This window comes from Rhinolophus sinicus, linkage group LG14 (genome assembly GCF_036562045.2).
Source record: "Rhinolophus sinicus isolate RSC01 linkage group LG14, ASM3656204v1, whole genome shotgun sequence".
Classification (NCBI taxonomy): Eukaryota; Metazoa; Chordata; class Mammalia; order Chiroptera; family Rhinolophidae; genus Rhinolophus; species Rhinolophus sinicus.
Genome location: NC_133763.1, coordinates 15,001,803 through 15,018,858, shown reverse-complemented (window position 1 = coordinate 15,018,858; position 17,056 = coordinate 15,001,803). Strand labels below are relative to the sequence as shown.

The window sequence follows — 17,056 nt, the reverse complement described above, 5'->3', positions numbered from 1 at the left end:
GTTTGTCATTTGTAAGACGAATCATCCATTCAACTATTCAGTCAGTCAGTCCCTCATCCACCCACTCATTCAACCAACAGAGCTTAATACTATGGGCTAGTCACTTCTATGAGTGCTGAAGATACAGAAAGAACAACACAAGATCCCTGTTGTCATGGGGTTACCTTCCAGTGACAGGAAAATAGCAGAGAGGAAGCAAAGGACTACCTAGTTTGAGTGCTCAGGAAAGGCCTTACTGAGGTGATTTATTAGTTTGCTAGGGGTATCATAACGAAGTACCATAGATTGGGTGGCATAAACACCATAAATTTATTTTTGTATAATTCTGGAGGCTAAAAGTCTAAGATTAAGGTTCTGGCAGGGTTGGTTTCTCTTCTTGACTTGCAGATGACTGTCTTCTCTCTGTTTACGCTGTCTTCCCTCTTTGTATGTTTGTGTCCTAATATTCTCTTCTTAGAAGCACACCAATCATATTGGATTAGGCCTCACCCTAAAGACCTCCTTTTAACTTACTAACCTCTTTAAGGACCCTCTCTACAAATGCGGTCGATGTTGTAGACTGAATTGTTCCCCTCAAAATCCATATGTTGAAGGTCTAACCCACAATGTGACTATATTTGGAGAGAGGGTCTTTAAGGAGATAATTAAGGCTAAATGAAATCTTATGATTTGGGCTCTAATCCAATTGGCCAATGTGCTTATAAGAAGAGGAAGGGACGCTAGGGCTGTGCATACACAGAGGGAAGGCCATATGAGGACATAGCAAGAAAGTGGTTGTTACCTTGATCTTGGATTTCTAACTTTTAGAACTGTGAAAAAAAATCAATTTATGTTGTTTCATTCACCCTAGTCTGTGGTATTTTGTTATGGTACCACAAGCAAACTATAGTCACATCCTGAGGTACTGGGGGTTAGGACTTCAACATATGGATTTGAGGAAAACAAAAATCAGACCATAACAGGTAGTTACATATGGCCTAATGAAGAGGCAAAGCCAGCCTGACAAAGAATTCCTAGGGAAATAAATCAAGCAGGGCACAAGGCTCGAGGCAGGAGTGAGTTCCCTTCAAAGGCAAGATGGTCCACCGAGAAGTCCAGTGTGCCTAGAGCAAAATAAGTAAGGGGAGAGTGGTAGGTAAGAAGGTCGTGTTGGGAGGCAAAGCCAGATCATGTACAACCATGCAGGACATGGTAAGAAGTTTGAATCTCATTGAAGTGGTGGGTAACCTTGTCTTTCAACAGATGAGTGACATGATCTGATTTGTACTTTCAAAAGGATCACCTTCTTCTTGGTGAATAGAACGCACTGTAGATAGGCTAAAATGGAAGTGCCAGGAACACTTAAGGAGGGATGGAAAGAAACCAGATGGCAGATACTGGACTATAGATACTAGGAGGGAAGGGTAGAGTTAAAAAGAAATAGATGGACTTAAAATACTTCTTAGAGAAAAAGCCATGAGAACTTGCTGATTAGCAATTAGGGTAAAGGAAAGTGTAGATCCACAGACCACAGGTAGGTTTTGGCTTTGAACATGAGAATAGAGAAAAGAGTATTTGACTGTGATGAGAAGGACTAAGGAATACATTTTATGGAAAGGGTGGAAGGTGAGTATTTGTGTTCAAATTGTTAAGGACAATCGTGTAAATATTCCTTAGTGACTCAGCTGGACAAATCACATGTGATTTTGTTGTTGTTTTTTGTTTTGTTTTTAGCAAACATCCAATTCTTGAATATTGGAGACCCAATATCCATGGCTATGTTTGATAAATGTTATTTTGGCCCAAGTCTCCTTTTAACTTTCCTTGTCTATTTCTTTTATTTCATGGTGTGCACAAACTTCTAGCAGTTTTTCAGAAACATAATTTCTATATGTAAGTTTATTCCTATAGAAAAGTCACATTGAGATCACACTGCTCAAAATAAGTGTTCAGGAATAGAAACTAGGTTTGTTTAGATTAACGTAGGACATATTTGAGTTGTAATTGTATGTATACAAATTAAATGGACAATATCCTCGTCTACAGAAGGCAGTAAACTTTAATAACATTTGATGCAAAACCGCCATTTGAGGTACCACCATGCTTTGAAAAGCTCATCTGTTAAAGCATTTTATATATATAGCTGGTTCGTATTTAAAAACTAGAAGGTGGTACTCATGCATGTTTCCTTTACTAGCACGTCCCTTCAATTTTCTCTTGAATTTATGAGTAAGTTTTAATTCAGTGGAAAGTAGTTATAGGTACATTGAAGAAATAGTCATCCTTTACATTGCAGGGGACAGGGAGAAACTGAGACACAGGTGAACGATATGGTCACATTCACCTTTTAGATGGTCTTTTCTGGGGCCTGTGGAGGAATGATAGAAAAATGAAAATACTGGTAGCAATGAGATCAGTGAGAGAGTTGTACCAACATAACAGGACAGGCAGACATAAACAACAAGGATCTGAACTAAGGCAGGTGCTAGAGATAAAGAGGAAGAAAACATTTTTAAAAAATAATAATATATTTATCACACAGAGCTAGAAGTACCAGGTGACCAATTGCCAGGTTTCTAGTTTGAGTGATGGGATATTAGATAATTCCCTCAGCTGAAGTAGGAGAAAAAAGAAAAAAAGAAAGAGAGAGAGAGAGAGAGAGAGAGAGAGAGAGAGAGAGAGAGAATAAGAACATGTTGGGGATGGATATGTGTCATGGTTTATTTTATGTGTCAATATGACTGGACAAAGTACACAAAGTACTCATAGCTAAGTAGTCCTTTGCGTCCTCTCTGCTATTTTCCTGTCACTGAAAGGTAACCCCATGATGACAGGGGTCTTGTGTTGTTCTCTCTGTATCTTCAGCACTCATAGAAGTGACTAGCCCATGGTATTAAGCTCTGTTGGTTGAATGAGTGGGTGGATGAGGGACTGACTGACTGAATAGTTGAATGGATGATTCGTCTTACAAATGACAAACCCAGAAGAAGTGGGACATGGAATGGGTACATTTTGAAGAAAGGAATTTTATGGGACCCTGCCTGGGAAAGAATAGTGAGGTCTAGAGATGGGATGATTTGGATCGAAGCATTAGTAGGATCTCGAGGAGTCTAGTAAAGATTGCATACGAGGAAGTGTGGAGGCAGAACAACTAGTATGACTAGGACTATATAGTTGAACAACTGCAACTATAGAGCTGGAAATATAGTGTGGTTGTCTTCCCATGAGACTGAAGCAAATCAGGGACAGACTGTTCCCTTAGGGAACCTAGTAGGAAGGGGCATCAAGACTCCACTGACTTTCTGAAACACTGAGCCTTAATTCTGGCTGTTATTGGAACCAGATCTCCCTTTCAAATGCAGCCTATCTTTCTGTCACATTCCAGAAGCTCAGGCCCTTCTTTCCTCTCCATGAACTGAGAATGCCCCAATCCTTGCTTAAATCTGACACCTCTCAGCTCCACTTGCTTCACAAACTCCCTGTACTCGTACACCTGACAGTGTTTGCCATAGCTGTGTTTATATTGCTCCACTCCTGAGCCATGCCCAACATGACTCACACCTTGCTTTATACTGGTCCTAAGACGAAGAGCTGATGTTCCACTGATGGGTTGGGTTTGGGCTTAACCTAACTCTCTTCAATTCTATGAGGCCTGAGAGATGTGAGGAACCTGCAGAAGAAAAATTTGAAGATAGCAGAAGTGGGTTCACAAGGTTTAAGGAAAGAAGCCAGCTCCATAACACAGGTATGGAGTAAAGCAGTAAGTGCTAATACAGACTGCAGAAAAGTTTCCAGAATATCTCTCTAAGGTAAGCAGTGAAGGTGGCTACACTAAACAACAGATTTTCAATGTAGATGAAATGGCCTTATATTTGAATAAAATGTTATCTAGGACTTTCATAGCTAGCAAAGGGAAGCCAATGCCTGGCTTCAAAGCTTCAAAGGACAGGCTGACTCACTTTAGGGGCTAATGCAGCTGGTGACTTTCAATTGAGGCCAATACTGATTTATCATTCTGAAAATCCTAAGGCCCTTAAGAATTGTGCTGATTCTACTTTACCTGTGCTATATAAATGGAACAAAGGCTGGATAAAAATACATCTGTTTATAACATGGTTTACCGAATATTTTAAGCCCACTGTTGTGGCGTACTGCTCAGAAAAAAAAAGATTCCTTTCAAAATATTAATGCTCATTGACAATGCACCTAGTCACTCAAGAGCTCCAATGGAGATGTACAATGAGATTAATGTTGTTTTCATGGCTGCTAACACAACATCCATTCTGCAGCCCATGGATTAAATTTGACTTCCATGTCTTTTTATTTAAGAAATAACATTCTGTAAGGCTATAGCTGCCATAACAGTGATTTATTTCATGGGTATAGGCAAAGTAAATTGTAAACCTTCTGGAAAGGATTCACCATTCCAGATACCATTAAGTACATTGGTGATTCATGGGAAGTGGTCAAAATATCAATGTTAACAGGAGTTTGGAAGAAGCTCCTTCCAACCCTCATGGGTAACTTCAAGTGGCTCAAGACTTCAGGGGAGGAGGTAACTACAGATGTGGTGGAAATAGCAAGAGAACTAGAACTAGAAGTGGAGCCTGAAGGTGTGACTGACTTGCTGCGATCTCATGATAAAATTTTTACGGATGAGGAATTTTTTTTCGTATGGATGCGCAAAGAAAGTGGTTTCTTGAGATGGCATCTACTCCTGGTGAAGACGCTATGAAGATTGTTGAAATTACAACAAAGGATTTAGAATATTACATAAATTTAGTTGATAAAGCAGTTGCAGTGTTTGAGAGGAAGGACGTCAATGTTGAAAGAAGTTCTACTGTGGGTAAAATGCTATGAAACAGCATCTCAAGCTACAGAGAACTCCGTCATAAAAGGAAGAGTCAATCAATGCAGCAAATTTCATGGTCTTGTAAGCGATTGCTACAGCCACCCCACCCTTCAGCAACAATCACGTGATCAGTCAGCAGGCATCAACCTCAAGGCAAGACCCTCCTCCAGCAAAAAGATTACAGCTCGCTAAAGGCTCAAGTGATGGTTGCATTTTTTAGCAATAAAGTACTTTTTAAATTAAGGTATGGTCATTGTTTTTGCTACTGCACACTTAATAGACTACAGTATAGTGTAAACATAACTTTTATACGCACTTGGAAACCAAAAAATTTGTGTGACTCATTTTATTGCAATATTTAATTTACTGCAGTAGTCTGGAAGTGAACACACTATGTATCCAAGGTATGCTTATAGTTGCTTATTCTAAACATGTGCTAAAGATATATCTGCAGAAACATGAAATTAGAGTTCAGGTAAAAGCTTTCATTTTAGAATAAAGCTTATTTACTTTCATGGATGTGTGTGTCTAGACATATTATGAATTTGTTACTATTTCCTCTATATATAATAATCTGTTCCATCTATCTTTATCTCTTTTACAATCTCTCTCTAGTCAAAAAAATACTCATCAAAAGAACACATAAATTTCTTCTCTTTTTTTTGTGATAAATTTTGTCATCACAGAACATACAACTGAATAACTTCCAAAATCCTTTTTGTTTCCTAGATGCTGTCTCAAACTGTACTATTCACCATTTTCCTCCATATTTTGACTTGTAGATATTTCCATTTTCTTTTTTTTTCACCCCCTTTCCTTTGTTCCATCAAATGCTATAATCACTAAACTGTTTTATATTTTTAAAAGCTTAAATTTGATTAAAATATACATCTTTTTTTCAGGTAATAATAACGCTTTCTTTTTGCACAATGCTTTACAGTTAACAAAACGTTATCATACACTGTAACATTTAAGACTTAAAACAAATCTGTCAAATAGATAGAAACGACGTTTGACTTAACAATAGCTCAGGAGCCAAGATGTAGTTTATTTAATGTATTAGAGGAAGGGGCAAATCCAAATCATCAGCCATATAAAGAATAATACAACTGCCAGTTGCATGCTTTGTAAACTCTACAAAATAGTACTAATTAAGGGAAGGGCAATACAATTATTAACAATTTTATTTGAAAAGTTTTAACCACAGTGAAAAGTATTCAAATATAAAGTGTTGCAAACTCTGTGATGAGAACTCAGAATAAAACCATTTCTTAAAGACTGGAAAATCAAAACGTAAAAGAGAACATACATAGCAAACAACAAAAGGAAGCTAACACAAAATATATCATTCAAGGTAACTGAGGATTTATCCCAAGATGAAGGAACTGCAAATCAATAAAAATTCCATGAGATTCAACAAAGCAGTGCATTTCCACAAAGAGACGACTTTATAAAAACCTTGCAAAAATGATGCAAAAAGATCTAAAAGTCAGAAACTAGATAAAAGCACTAGGGGAAAAAAAGAAGAAACACAAATACTCTGAACTAATAGCTCAATTTATGCCTTTCAAAACAACCCCTAACAATTGGAAGGGTCATTACTGCAGATTTACAGCATTAAATAGATACTTCATGACAAAGTTATATTTTGATTGTGGCCAGCAGTTGTTATTAGAAAGGGAGAGAGAGGGAAGAAAGAAGAGGAAGGAGTAAATGAAAGAAGAAAAAAAAAAGAAGGAAGGAAGGGATGGAGGGAAGGAAGAAAGGCAAAGGGAAGGGGAAGAAGATAACCTAAAAACAGAAGAGTTTAATAATCAGGAAATCAAATGGCACCCAACCAACTTTACTTGAAAATGAATGAGGTAAATCACAAAGGTAAAAACTTATGTGTGGAAAACACAGTGGTAACAGTAAAGGGCTTTCATAAAGACACCAAAACTAGAAATCTTGGCAAAAGAATGTCTGAATAATTCAGTTTTCAGTCTCACGGTGTCCTGTTGAGACCACTTACAGAATACATCACAATAAATGCCCTCAGTAGTCGAGATGGCCCTTAGCCTTATGGGAGTCAATCACAGGTACTTCTTGGAACCCCCATAATCAAAGTAATTCTAGGCTGTGTGTCTTTTCAGTGGCCATTATGATATACCACTGGCATGATGAGATAATTTAGGATTTGTTCACAATACAAATAGTTGTCTAAGAGCTCAAACACTTATATTCAATTTAAGTAAACCTTGGTGACATATGAAAAAGATCCAATAACATTCAACCAAGACTCTAAGGCAACTTCTACAAGCAATCTATCATTTATAGAAGAATCAAGTACTTGACAAATCAAAGTATTCTCCTTTTAAGTAAAGCTTAATAAGTAATATGTTGTAACCAGTACTCCACATGTGAAAGAAATTGTGAGCTGAAGGAATTAGTCAAGAATATAATGTAGGTTGTTTGTTTGTTTGTTTGTTTGTTTTTTGGGGGGTTGTTTGTTTATTTTGTTTTGTTGTTTTGCTTTAATTTTCTAGCTTTCTTTGGTCATGAAAGTGACTTAGGGCACTAAGCATGCTGTTATTTCAGTAAAAATGTCCATAATATAGTTCTCTAAGGAAATTTGCGAACTTTATAAAAAGAAATGGTTCTGTTTGGAAGCAGAGCTTTGAACAAAATATAACATTAAATAAAATTTTGACTTTTTAAGAATCAGGATTAAAATTAACTGAGATTTATTATTATAAAGATATTAAAAAACTAGATTTTACCCACGTGATGTTTGAATTATAATTTTACCTTTAGATTCTAAAGCTTATCTGAGTACCATTTCTATTTCTCTGAGAATCATTTACATTTCTATGTAAAAAATCTGTCTTTGCATATAAAGTTCATTAATTTATTATGTTGATCCACACAAAGCTTTCAGTTTACCCTTCAACAGCCAGTATTTCTCTTAATGATTACAGATATTGAGAGCTCAGTTTTTTGTTCTTGTTTTTGATAAACAACTGTGGTACAGACTCTAATTTTATGCTTGATTCCAAACATGGAGTTAAGTTATAGTTCTCAACCCTGCTGCACACCAGAATCATCTAGAAGCTTTAAAATACATCCCACCTAGGTCCCATGCCAAAGATTCTGTAATTATAATTGGTCTGTAGTAAAATCTGAGCATCTGTAATTCTTGAACTTCTTTACATGATTTTAGATTACATCTAAGATTGAGAATCACTGGTAAAGGAAAGCAAGGTCTACAAGTCCCTTTTTATCCTAGGGTGATAATTATCATAAAAGAACTATTTCAGTCTCAAAAAATTAGAACTCAGGTCACGAAATTGTATGAAACTTCAAAAGCACACAAGTAGAAAGAAGCACACCATTGTGAATAGATAACTATTCATATAGTTATTCAGATTTAGATGCATTGGTATAAACCTATTATGTACAGACAAACCACAGCTAGCTCTGAACACAACTGCGAAACAGACAAAACAAGTCTTTAGTGCCCTATCCTTCACTTTTTTCACTCTACATTCCCATTCCCTCTGAACTTTCAATACTCTGCTGACCACACAGACTTCTCTAGGGAGCTAAGGTCACAGGAAAAGACTTCCAGGAAAAAAAAAAAAAGGAAAAGAAATGAGTCCATCTTTGGAGTCAAATTCTTATTGGTTAAGCACTTCAGATAACACGATGACCAAAAAAACAAAAAAAAACAACAACAACAAAAAAGCAAACAAATAGGAGAGTAATGAACAAAGACATGATAGTAGATGAAATTCTGTGCTTACTTTTAAATGTGGACATCTCTCTCTTGTGGTACCACCTCTATAAGGTTCCTTGAAGATGTTTTTGTCTATAAAAGAAAAGATACATATTTTCAGTTTTTATATAAGGCAATAAAATGTGGTGTTTGAAATTTAGCTGTGGCACTTTATGACTCTGGGAAAGGTACGTAACCTTTCTAAGTCACAATTGTACAAAAGGAAAATAATAAAATATAAATATTACATAAAAGAAGGCATACAATATAAATAGCATATAGAATGCTTCAATAAATATTAGCTGTCATGATAAAAATGATTTGTAGTTTCACCATTTTCTTAAGAAAACATTATTTCATCTCAAGGTTATGTTTAAAGTTATTCTATATTTATTTATTTACCCCAAACACGTTTACCCATGCAATGTCATATTATATTTGGAAAAGACAGTCATTGGAAACATAATAGCAACTTTCTTCAAGCATAATAGTTTTATTCTATCTAGTACCTAGTGATCTAAATAAGACACAAAGGTGAAGTTTTAGGATAATGTTTATCAAACAGTCTCATCATCAGAACCACTTGGAAAACTCTTTAAAACACCAATTCCTTTGCTGCCCACAGATCTACCCAATGCTAATCTCATGGGGACCTTAAGCTACTGAAGCAGTTCTCATAAACAGTGAGGTTTGAGAAGAGATGCTTTAGGAAGACACTTGGTACAATGTACCTGAGATTACTTACAATCAGAGCTCTCCATAGACAAAGTGAGTTATCTTGTAAGGTGAGGGGTTTCCTATCTCTGGAGGGGTCCAAGTATGAGCAGAATGGCATCTTGGTGCAGAAACTGGGGAACATCTTTAAACATAGGGAGGGTGACCGGGCTGGGTGAACTAGGGTGAAGTCCCTTTCCATTCCAGACATTCAGTTCTAAACAAACTTTGTAAAGCATCAACTATGGAATAGGAGCTTCCATAACTATTACATATAATTCATTTAACCAGTCTGCAAGAGAGGTTTCATCAGAGAAAAATAAGTTCACAGAGGATACACTTTGTCCAAGATGGTACCTCAGTCTCAGCTTCTCATTCCAAACAAAGTATACTTCCTCCCACTCTACAGCCCCACCTCTGGGCATAAAAGTACTTCCTTTGTCTTGCTTTTCCTGTTTCTCATTAATAATGTCACCCACTGAGTCTCAAAGGCACCTGTTGTTACCTAGCACTTCTTGGAGATATGCTTACATCATTGCTGCCCTTTCCTTGGTCCCATTTTTAATCAGTTGTAATATCCTACTGCTTTCTCTTCCAATATGGTTCCCTCAGATTTCTTTCTCTTTTGCCTTCCAATTCCGTGACCGTAGACCAAGTTCAATTAACTAATACACGAGACTCTTCCCCAGCTAATCCATTTCATGCATAGCCACCAAATTAACCATCCTAATGAAAAACACAGAGTATATGACTTCCTTGATTAGATATGTTAAATACTCTCCTATTCCTTACCAAAAACAAACAAGCAAAAACACTAGTCTGACATTTTTAGCAAATGAACATTCAAGGATTTCATGTGAGGGCTTCCATCTGGTTTAAGGGGCTTTATTTCACACAAAGCCTTTTCACCTACCATGATTTGCAACCAAAATGCAACAGTAATTTTCCCATGAACACAGCTCTCATATTCTGGCCTCTTTTTGATTCCTCAGTGACGCCCACCTGTCTGATTACATGTCCCAGGCAAATGGCAGTTGGGAAATCTGGTGTCCCAGCTGCTTAGAAGCAGAAGCAGAGCAACGCAGAGTTGGAGAGTGGGGTAAAGTTTTGAAAAGAAAGAACTCCGAAAGTTTAGAGGGAATATTATCAGTCTGAATGGATTATGTTGAAACAGAAAATCCTTGTAGAGACAAATGGGATAGCAACCTTGGCTAGAAGAGAATAAATGTCTGACATGGAGGGTAAAGGGTAAAACCTGGAGAAATTCCCCAAGTCACATCCTGGGACTTTTCACAGGCTTGATTTTAAGCTGCGTGGAAGAAAGAGGTTAACATTCCTATGGTCTTGTTTCGTTTGAACTTTTTCTTCTTGCCATTAATATCATGCCTCTTAGTCATCATTTTTAGCACCTTACCACCAAGGAACCTTCCCAATATCTCCCATGAAAACTATCATTCCTTCCTCTGAACTTCCATAGCGTACTGTTCTTACTTTTGTGTCACATTTGATTCTTTCTGTTTCATTGTAAGCTTTTCGAGGACAGGCCTCATGTCACTTTCATCTTTGACTCTGCCCCAGCAGGGGCTGGCTGTTAATTACCTAAGAACCTCCCCCTGTTGGTATATGTGAGTGTTCTGTCTCTTCCTTCCTTTTCAGCACCCTCATTCACAAAGAAAATTAGATCAATGGATATTGAATGATTTGTCCAGAGAAATAATCACCATGAAATCTGACTTGCTAATCATTGTGTACTAAAGAACTCTCTTTTACTCAGCCTCTTAGAATGCTGTAATATTTCACAATAAATGTGGTAACTTTGAAGTAATTTTTTCAAGGGATCAGGAGAGTCAATCCGCCTATCTGTGTACATGAAGAACTACTGATAACCTTAAGAATTATGAAAAAAAAGTTTCTTATGAAACCAAACAGCTATACTAACATAAACTTTAAAAGAAATGTAAACATGCATAAAACATTTTCAGTTCTATATATTGTCAGCTAGTCTGCATCCAAAACCAAACGCTAAAAACCTGCTTTTGCCTTTTGCTTACTACTTCTTGCCTTCTGTTTTCTGAAACCTCATGGTAGGTCTAGTAGTCTCTCTCAGGAGCAAAAGCAGACCTAATTCTCTTCTCTCAATTAGTCTCTTGGTTTAGCCACCCATCAGCTAGCGCTGTCCTCTCCTCCTCACCTCCACGACACTATTTCATGAAGCAGTCCCCACATGCAATAAGCCATTTGTACTGGTAGGTTCTGCTTTCCTAAGGAATGAATCATCAATTAGTTGGACTCTGAGGTTCTGAATCAGTAGCATCTCAGCTCTGGTCAGTGTTATTAGTTGTATATGAAGTGATGGTACCAGCAGCTGACTGAGCAAACCAAGGGGGTAGGAAGGACCGCTCTAGCCTTGCTGAGATTAGTAAAAGCACTGCTACTAAGAAAACCTTCTGGTAAAGATGGAGAATAATAATGCTAATATTTTGGAAGCAGATGTAATTTGATTTAGGTCAGCTTTCTTAAGGTACACGTTGTTAAACTTTTTTTTAATTAAAATTTGGTTGTGAAATTATTTAGCAAGCCATAGTGTTGCGTGTGCTAGAAAATTCACCAAACACAATGTTTACATATTAAAAGCTCGTTATTAACGTTGTTTAATGCAGGATTCTTCAAATATCATTGACCATAGAACCGCCATTCTGATAACACCTCTGATGTAAATGCTCCTAGGAACTCACTTTGGAAAATGCTAATCTAATTTGTTCATATTTTTACATTATTGGATCATAAAAAGATGCTGGAATTGATAGAATCAAGACCATGATTTGCATTACTGAACCATATTTTGGAAGGGGCTGAGTGCTCTCTATAAGTGCTATACTGAGAAGCGTTATGCAATGCATTTGAAATAGTTGGAAGCCTTTATTTGTGAGAATTGTATTTTTAAAACAGAATTTTAATCTACCTGATAGTATAGAAAGGATGTATTTTCTCTCTTTTCTCCCCAAACTGTCCCAGTGTAAAGATAATTGATCTCACCCTTGTATTTTTTGAAAACCATGTTTACTTTTGCGTGTTTTTCATATGAAATTTAAAGTACACATTCTGACTGTAAGCCATGAAATATTTTGCACAAAGTTGCACGTTTCATTACACCAAAGCAGTACTAAATACTGGCAAAATAAATAAAATTTTTGGTAGTAAAAAAATTATTGACATTTAAAAACTAAAATAACTTCCTTTTTAGTACACAGTTTTCTTTGTTATTCACATATGCCTTTTGCCTTGCACCATAAAATAATTTTTTTATAAATGTCCTCTTAAGATTTATTAAAAACAAAACAAAGTCAAACTAATAGGATTAGGTTGTTTCTGGAATTCATGGCACTGTGACTCACCACACACACACACACACACACACACACACACACACACATTGATATATATATATATAGTCAGAATACAATGATCATAGTTCCTCATTATAAAAATGAATAAATTATGATGATCTAAAGACAGAAATGTAATGGAAAAAATGTTTATCATAAACACTATATACTATCTGAGAATTCTCTTTGGAAGTTACTCCATAAATCAAATGATTTTCTCATTTTATACATGGACCTACTGTGTGCAAGCATCATACTATACTGGACCGTTTCACCTGAAGGCCATTCATACCTCTAAAATCAGTCAATGCCACCATTTGACCATTAAATATTATTGTTCCAAAAATGAAGAGATACTGAATCAAGATTGAGTCTTAAGTTTTTACTCATACCTAAGAATTAACTATAGGTGTGCAATCATAGAATTAATCCAGATAAGGCTACCAAAAACTACATTTCTTCATTTGGTCCTCGCTTCAGTCATATGAGATTGAAACATTATAATTCTCATCTGAAAGATGAAGAAAATGAAAGTTAGAGATAATGTACCCCAGTTCATACACCTAGCCAGAAGCACATCCAACCAGGATATGGGATATAACCAGGCTGTCTGAACATCCAGACTCTTTTCTTTAATTCATCAATTTAGTTTAAAAACACAGGAGGCCAAATAAGATATTTGATGCCGAGTTCATCTGAGTAAAATTATGCTAGAACCCAATGGCTATAGGCAGGTCTTCCTATCCAGCTAAAGAGTTATACCTCTCTGGGCAACTTCTTCTAAGGATTAAATGAGACACTGTATATAAAGTGTTCAGTTTTTCACAGGGCATCTAACTGATAAACAAATGTTTAAAGTTACTATAAAAACAAATATTCTAAAATAGATAATTAAAATTTGATTCAATTTGAAAGCCCTAATCTATATTGCCCAGTCTAATTTCTACCAGTTCCACTCCTGTGCAACATACTCTTAAAAAATACCTTTTCCCCTAAGCTTTCGTATTTATTTTGAATGCTCTGAAGTTAATTCCTAATTATATGTGATATATATCATTTCATGGACTCCAAAATTTACTACTATTTTCATTCGCTCCATTTGTTCAAGTCCTACACGTTCTTGAGGACCAATAGCAAGTTCTTTGTTTTTCTTGTGACTTTCGTAAATTCCCCTTGATCTCTGTCTCCCTCAGGAAATTCCATAGCATTTCTTTCAGGCTGTCTATTATAATAGTATGGTGTGGCTACCTCTTTCATTACACTCTGAGATGGTATGACCCTAAAAGACAGAAATTGCATACTGTTGTTCCCCACAGTACTTTACATACATGGCAAAAAGTTTGTTTAATTTCACATAAATTGTGTATAATTTGTGCATGAAAATAGGATTGAGATGCTATACATAGTCTTATTTTCATAAATGAATCATTATTTCCCATTGAGAAGATACCATATTCTGTAAAATTTTGTGTCTGATAATAGCTAGCATCATAAGAAGAAATAAATATCAACTGGACAAGTTAATGATTTGTTTTTTATTATGTCCATGAGAACCTAATAAGCGCTATGGCTGGCCAGTAATTACACTCTTTTTCCAAGTTATTCTGTTCTCCCACATAATAATTTCACACTTTCTCCTCCCAAATCTTCAGCAACTACTCCCTCTACTCTTCTTCTCTGTCCTTACTCCTTATTTCACCGAGAAAATGGAGGCATTTCAAATTTTCATCACTACATCCTCTATCTACCTATAACTGTGCCCTCAATTCTGCCTTCTTTCTATTACTCTAGATAAGCTATCTGCACCCCCAAACAATCCCCTTTACCATGAATTAGATCCTCTAGCTCTTGCCTACCCAAGAACACTGTTCCAGAAATCCTACTCCTCTCTCCTGTGTTAATATCTTTTCCCCTCTATTAGATTAATCCCATCAGCATATAAATAAGTATTTCTTCCCTCTTCAAAAAATAGAAAACCTACTTAGCCCTATTTCTCCAACACCCTACATAGAAAAAAAAAAAAAAAAAAAAAAAACGGAAAAAAAAATTAAGAATTTATATATCAACCATCACAATCAACTTTATTTCCATTCCCTCTTGAACCCACAGCAGTGAGGATTTCATCTCCAGCCCTCTTCCGAAACGCCATACTGTGATAGCAGCCTTATCAGGCCTCATCATACTTGATCTCTCCTCCGTGAAATACTTCCTTCGTTAGGCTTCTTGGACTCCACGCTCACCTTCTAACTCATTGACGCTGCTTGTCTACTCCCTTCTCTGATTCCTCATCATCTCCCAACCTCTGAACATTGAAATAGATCAAGGCTCAGTTCTTGGTTGTGTTTTTACATCTCTATCTAGATTCACACCATCTAATGTCAAGACTTTATACCACTTTTGTACCTTAATAAATGCCAAATTTATATATCCAGCCGAGACCTCCCTAAATTCCAGACTTATAGCCAAACCGCTTGCACATTTCCTCTCGATGGCTAAGTGACATCTCAAAATAAACATGGTAAAAACAAACTTCTACTCCCAAACCTGCTTTTCCCACAGCCCTTTCTGTATCAGTTGATAGCAACCCAATATTACTAGTTGCTAAGTCCAAACATCTTTAAAAGATATCTTTGGTTTGTTGTTTCTTCCTATACCCCATAATCAATCCATTAGCAAATTCTGTAACTGGCAGATTTAAAATACATCAATTTCTTACCATCTGCACTGTTACAATTCCTACCCATGCCACCATCACTTCTCACCTGGATTATCCCAATAGCTATGGAATAGATTTTTTGGTTTCCATCACATCCCCTAAAACTTACTCTCAAATCAGCAGGAGACCAATCCTGCTAGAATAGAAGATAATTGTGCCAGGTTTCTGCTCCAAGTGCTCCAATGACTTCCCATTTCAATGAAAGTAAAAGCACAGGTCTTACAGTGGCCTACAAGGTCTGCATGACCTTTGCCGCCCTGCCCCACCTCTGTCCTCTGACCAGACCATTTACCACCCACCTCACGTCTGCTTCAGTTATCCTGGCTCTCTCATGCCTCTCCTATCACGCAGGCTGCCCTGACTCAGAGCCTCACATGTCACCTTCTCTGTCTAGAACACCTGTCACCCACATTCCAGCTTGGCTAGCTTCCTCACAGTTTTTAGATCTTTACTCAAACCTTGACCACCCTCTTTAATGTTACAACCTGCCCCAGGGCACACTTCCCACATCCCTGCTGCTTATTTGTCCACAGCATTTAAAACCTGAGAACACATTGCTGCATCGACTTACTTATTGTTTGCTGCTTCTCTCCCCTTCGGCAAAGTAAGCATCAAGAGGGCAGAATGTGTGCCTGTCTTGTTCAGTGAGTTACTTGCATGTAGTAGATACCCAACGAATGTTTATTGAAAATTTATTTTCTTAAGTTTTAGTAAAATGGGTATTTCCACAAAGGTGAAACGTGTTTGACAGTGAGATTCATGTTGCCATAATGTCTAGAATAGCAAATAATAGGCAAGATGGAGTTACAAATTTATCTTATTAATTAAAAATGTAGAGCAAACAGGACCCACTTAGACATAAATTCATCTTGGTTTTTAGACTTAGCTGTGCCAGTAAAAGTTGTGTGGCTTTTGAACTTCAGTGTCTTCTTGTGAAACAAAGGCGTAATAAAGCTGAATTTCTCAGGGTGGTTGTGAGAATAAAATGAAACACTGAGTTCATTCATATTTTCATTCAAGTGAAACAGACATTGTTCAAGGCATTGATGGGAAAGTGTTCTGTGAATGTGGGAAACTTGACGTAAATTTAAGAAAATGTTAGTTTCAACAGACACAAGTTTTCTGTTGAATAATTCTGAACAGCAATGCATATTTAAGGAATGATCACTACATAGACATAGTATGACTCCAAACTATACAAGTTGGAATCTAAAGCCTTTATTAGTGAAATCTCATTTATATTTTGAAAATATTCTCGAAAACAGAAAACCTAAAACTATGAAAACAACTGGTTTGAGGGTGTTTTACTCTCCAAAACAGTTTTATTAAATTGACAACTTTTTGAACTAGCTAAACTTCAGACTAAACTTAAAAGCCAACATATTACTAATGTACCACGTAACAACAAATAAACACACAGAGTTCTTGAACTGAAAAATCTGAATTTCCCATAGATTTATCTTTGTTTAAAAAAGCATCAGATTCATACCCTTAATTATATAACTCTGGGAAGATTCCCATAGAATGTGAATCTGACCTATTATTTTCAGACCACATAGTGAATCAGAAAGACTTCTGATTGTAACAAAAGGAGACCATCTTGGGCCCCTTCCCCACTTTTCTATTATTTGGGTCAAACAGATGGATGTCAGATG

General features: G+C 36.6%; 1 protein-coding gene across 1 annotated transcript in view; it reads right to left on the bottom strand.

Annotated features, from left to right (window-relative positions):
• The window catches only part of LOC141568583 (uncharacterized), a 375,458-nt gene that overhangs the window by 178,820 nt on the left and 179,582 nt on the right, over positions 1 to 17,056 (bottom strand). Inside the window, exon 2 of the mRNA XM_074318849.1 lies at positions 8,614 to 8,678. The gene's annotated coding sequence lies outside the window, so the exon portion shown is untranslated. The remainder of the gene's footprint in view (positions 1 to 8,613; positions 8,679 to 17,056) is intronic.